Genomic DNA, 5,639 nt, shown 5'->3' on the forward strand with positions numbered 1-5,639 from the left:
AGAGAAGCCCCAGAGGAAACCAACCCTGCTGACACTTTGATATTGGACCTCCAGCCTCCAGAATGGTGAGGGAGTCAACTTGTCTTGTTTAAGTAGCTGACTTACATAGAGATGCAGAACCCAGATGTAACCACCACGCTCCATCCATAGGTGCTGAAGGCATCCTAGCACCCAACTGAGACTTTCTCCTTGTGGTCATCAGAGAGCCTGAACAGGACTTGAGAAGAAAATAGCATTCTTACTCCGTAATTTAATGGTATGAATATCTGCCAGGGTATATGCTCCTTGCTTTGAGGAATATAAACCTGACCAGTTAGGACAGCCCATGGCCTCATGATGCCCAGTGGTTGGCTCTCCTAGACTTTTGCATGACCACTGAGCGTCTTGAGACTCTTCAGGCCAACACTTGGCTCTACTGATCTGCTTGGATTTTTTTTTTTTAAGATTTTATTTATTTTAGAGACAGAGTGGGAGAGAGCATGTGCAGGTGGGGGGAGGGGCAAAGGGAGAAGGACAGAGAGAGAGAGACTCTCAAGCAGTCTCTGTGTTGGGCATGACCCCGAAGAGGGGCTTGCTCCCATGGTCATAAGAGACCATGACCTGATTCTAACTCACTGCGTGATCCCGGACAAGCCTTGGGCATCCATTCTAGAATATTCCAACTCCTTTTCCAAGGATTAGCCACCTTCTAAGCTTAACACACACCTTTCCAGAGTGTCCTTCCCTTCTTTGGGCCCTCTGACCACTGGTATTTCTTTACTTCCTTAATAGCAGTTGCCACAACTTATAATTATATGTTTGTTTGTTTGTTCACTTGTTATCTCAGGGCTCCCTTGCCAAATTGTACCCTCCATTGGGTCAAGGACCATGTCATTTTCATTCACCTGTATGTATCATTCATCTCTCAACACCTAGCAGGGAGCCCACAGTCAACAGTTGTTAGATGAAGAAACAAGGATAGCAATGCTTCTAAGCTTTAATGTACATGTGATGCACCTAGAGAGTTTACTAAAATGCAGATTCTGATTCAGTAAGTGGGTAGGTAGGGCCTGAGAGTCTGCATTTTTCAAGGGTTCTCATGGGATGTTGCCAGCCTCTGGATCCTGCCTTAATTAGCAATATCCTAGGTAAAGTGTGTCCATCCCACCACCCTCATCCATCCCCTTTCTCTGGTCCCAATGCCTGAAGAGAGGTTTCTAGTGTTTCAGAAGCATGAAAGGGGCTATTGAAACCCAAGAAAGGATTAGTAAAGAAGTAGGAGAAATTTGAGGGAGTGCAGAGCTAATGAAGCTCCAGAAGCTTAGCTGAGAATGGCACACCAGGCTTTCAGAGGTGTCCAGTGGATACAACCCAGCATGTGTGGACCTTAGGGGCCTGAACAAAGATAGTCACACCCTAGGTCTCTCCCAGCAAGGTGGTAGGCTGTTCCAAGGCTGGGATAGTTAGCCTCTGCCTCACCAGGTTGCCTCCCTTCTCAATGCAAAGTTCACCATGCACAGCCACCAGCTTACCACACCTGGCCTGGCTGTTCCAGAAGTGGGTACTCCCCACTGCTGTGGTGACAATATCTGGTTTCCACCCCACCCACGGACTCACCCATAGCCCTCTCTGGACACAGAAAGGAACAACTGTAGGACAAGTTCAGCTAAACTGACGGTTACTCCCCAGGGGCCCATGTCTATGGGAAGGTAAGGTGGCCCTCTGCCACCAAGATGTCAACTCACCACATGCCTAGTGTTAAGTTGGATACTCGGTGACTATGACCATGTTTGGTTAAAGGACTAATATGTTTCTCAAAATGTGGGTCACATACCACTGGTACCTGAAGTTGAGGGTAGGGAAAATGTGGGTCACATACCACTGGTACCTGAAGTTGAGGGTAGGGAAAGAGCTTGTAAAATACGCAGACACACTCCACCCCAGACCTCCTGTTCCAGCACCTTTGGAAACCGGGCCCAGGGAGTTGCATGGTTCATAGGCTCCCCAGATGATTCATATGTGCTACCTTTCAAAGTCTCTGGGGTCATATATCTGCCTCCTCCTCAGTCTATGTACATAGTTTTTATTTCCTTTTGTGTCAGCTCTATTGTTGTGTGTCTTTGATCATAAGCCACCTCAAACTTCTTTGGAAACCAGAGAGTAGAGTAAATACACTAGGCTTTATATGCGACTAGGTGTCCTAGGGATCCACCCTGCCCCTTTGATGCTCCTCTTGCCAAAGAACCTGCCATCAAAGTGCAGCCCACATAGAAGCTACCCGGTGAATTCTTCCTTATTACACCTTGAGCCAACCAGTCCCCGAGCCCAGCCCATCTTTGCAGCCCATATCTGCACCAGCAAATACTCCAGTGATCTAAACCATGCCCCACACACTCAGATGTTCATCGGAGCCCCAGACTCTTCAGGCTTCTCTATGATGTTTTTTCCTTACACATTCACCCTTAGTTTTCCCAGACCCGGTGCCATTCTAAAGTGTGAGTGCAGTCTTGAATTCCACATTCCTATCATTACTCACCTCATCATTTCTCTGCCTGAGCCCACTCGCCCCCTACCCCTGACAACCTCCATGCAGCAGTCACGTGGACCATGTCGCTGCTTTTCCTTGTTTTAATTTCATGCAACTGTATTGAAGAAAAATAGTTCATTTACTAGCAGAGCTAGTGGTTGATCATTCCCCACTGGGAATTTGCATCATCGATTCAGTGCTATATTAAACGGTGTACTGGAAGATAGATTAACCAATAGCACCAAACCTCCTCTAACAATTTTTTTTAAAAGATTTTTATTTATTTATTCATAGACACAGAGAGAGAGAGAGGCAGAGACACAGGCAGAGGGAGAGGGAGAAGCAGGCTCCACGCAGGGAGCCCGATGTGGGACTCGATCCCGGGTCTCCAGGATCACACCCCAGGCTGCAGGCGGTGCCAAACCACTGCGCCACCGGGGCTGCCCTCCTCTAACAATTTAAATGAAAACTTCAAACTATGTTGAGGCTCTGTTTTGGAATACAAAGGGTGTTTGACTTCCAATTTCCATTCTCTGTGGAGCGAGAACAGGTGTTCCCTTTATGGACATGCGTAAAATATTTCACTGTTCTGCGCATGCTATAAATTCAATACTAATTTTTGAGCCACATCAGATTATGACCACAAAATATATCATGTAACCTCCAATCTCCCAAGGAAGAAGGCTTAATTAAACAGGAGTGGGTACTGTGAGAATAACTCTGCTTCCTTCGATGTGATAAGCGAACAGGGAGGACGGGCCCCTCAACCCATCTGGAAAGAAGCTGGTGCAATGAAGCCCCCAATCCTACCTTGGCCCCACTGCCTTCCACAACCTCAAACTTGCTTTTCCCTTTCTAGCCACACTGGCTTCTTTCAGATGTTCCTGTTCAATCACAGTGCCTTTGAACTTGCTGCTTCTCTACCTGGGGCCCTCTCTCTTCCCTTTTGCCAAGCCAACTCCTAGGTGTCCTTCAGATCTCAGGCCTAAGCTCTGGTACCGCTTCCTCAGGGAAGTCCTCCCTGATATCTCTGCCTGGGTCAAATCCCCTTCCTGCAGGCTCTCAGAGCACTCTACCTCTTCCTTCAGAGCCTGCTTGTCACGCCACCATGTTCACATTTAGCTGAGTGATTACTTAGTTCAGTAATTCAGTACAGTTAGGGTGATTGTGCACCCCAGTTTCCCTGGAACTCCGATTTATGATTATTGTCCCACTGCAATTATTAATAGCACCCCCTTCACTCTCAAATTGCCTTACTTTGGATGACAGTTTTTTTTTAATATTTTATTTATTTATTCATGAGAGACATATAGAGAAAGAAAGGCAGAGACACAGGCAGAGGGGGAAACAGGCTCCATGCAGGGAGCCCAATGTGGGACCCAATCCCAGGTCTCCAGGATCACACCCTGGGCTGAAGGCAGCACTAAACCGCTGAGCCACCCAGGCTGCCCTGGATGATAGTTTATATGGTCGTCCCAGGGGTAGCCACCCCACCAGACTGTAAGCTCCACAAGGACCAGAGCTTTGCTTGTTTCTGCTCATCATTGTGCTTCCAGCACCTGGCTCCAGAGAACTAGGGAGATCCTGCATGGTTATTTGTGATGTCCCCTTGAAAGTGATATGACATCGCTTCCACCATAGTCTATTGGTTGATTGGTCGCCAATCAGTGAGCCCAAGCTCTCAACAGGGCTGAGTGTCAGAGAATTTGCAGACATGTTTTGAAACTACCACCTATCTCCAAGGATTTGAATTTTATTAATTTATTCCTCAAATATTTATTGATTCCAGTGCTCCTACCTCTTGTCGCATAGTTTGAGCATGGCACAAGGGTTCCTAGCTGAGAGGTAGGTCCTGCAAGCCACATGCCTGGCTTGGGGTTGTGTCTGCCTGGAGACGGGCACTTTGTTTTGTTTTTCCTTTGCACAAAGGTGACCTCTTTGTGCTAAGCTACCTGTATGAAAGGATGCCTTTTTCTAAATCATTGGTTTGCAAGAGGCAGCTTTTTCAAATGTTCATAAAAGAGCTGTAGGGACTAACGGAAAACCCTGATTCATCACCCATTATGTGTCAGACGGTAGGGAAAAAACCATGGGCAAGAGAGATACGGCCTCTGCTCTTACAGAGCTTGTGTTCTATTGGAGGATGAAGACAATGAGTAATAGTGTGCATAAACAAAAATTTAAGAAATATAACCACAGATTGTAAGCAGTGTTTTGGGAGAAAAGCCCTTCTGCTAAGCACCTACTCTGTGCTGGCTCCTCAGAGGCAGAGGCCAGAGTCAGGAGGTGTAGACTGCCTACCCAGGACCACCTATGTTCAGGGGTTATCCTGCAGGGGAGGAGGGAACAAGAGCAAACAGAAACAGGCTGTGTCCAGAGGATCCGAATCCCACACAAGGAGGGAATTCCCAGGCTGTTCAGGTGTAAGGACTTCAAGATCGAGAATCTCAATGGCCCAGCATGGTTCACATACCTTCATGCCTGGAAGCTTGGGAATGGACAAGAATTTCTAGGCCCCTTCCTCCCAAGTTGTTGTCATTCTTTGAGTTTGGGACTAAGGCATCATGAGTGGGGTATGTGTGTATGTGTGTGTGTTCTGGAAACAGAAGACTTCCTTACTTCCCCCTACCCAAAGTTCATACGGATTTGGGAGTCTCACCTGAGTCCTGAGACTGGGGTTGCCTGGCTGGGCCAGGGGTCACTCAGCTTAGGGGATATTTCTATGAGCTTACAGCCTAAGAGTCAACTCCCCCCCCTCCCCTCTCCAACAAGGATATCCAGGTATCTTAGGAAGAAATGCAAAGAAAAAAAAATCTGTATCATTTCAAGCAGGGTAATGAAGAGAGCAGATCAGTGTTGGTCAGTATGTGCCATGAGACCTAGGATCTGCTTGTCCAAGGTGATATTCCCAGGGCCTCAAGCGGTGGGACATTCACAGCAAGTATCCTTTAAGTGAATGATTGGAAAAAATATTATTTCCATGAGCAATTGTTTGGCAGGAAGGAGGGAAAAAGGGGGATTTTTTTTAAATTAAAAATATTTAGAAAAGCACAAAGGATGCTCTCAAAGCCTGAAGGAATAATATTTATGGCTGTGCTTGAGGTCCCATGAAAATGAGAGCGCACCCTGGGAT

Source organism: Canis lupus, chromosome 6, assembly GCF_003254725.2.
Source record: "Canis lupus dingo isolate Sandy chromosome 6, ASM325472v2, whole genome shotgun sequence".
NCBI lineage: Eukaryota > Metazoa > Chordata > Mammalia > Carnivora > Canidae > Canis > Canis lupus.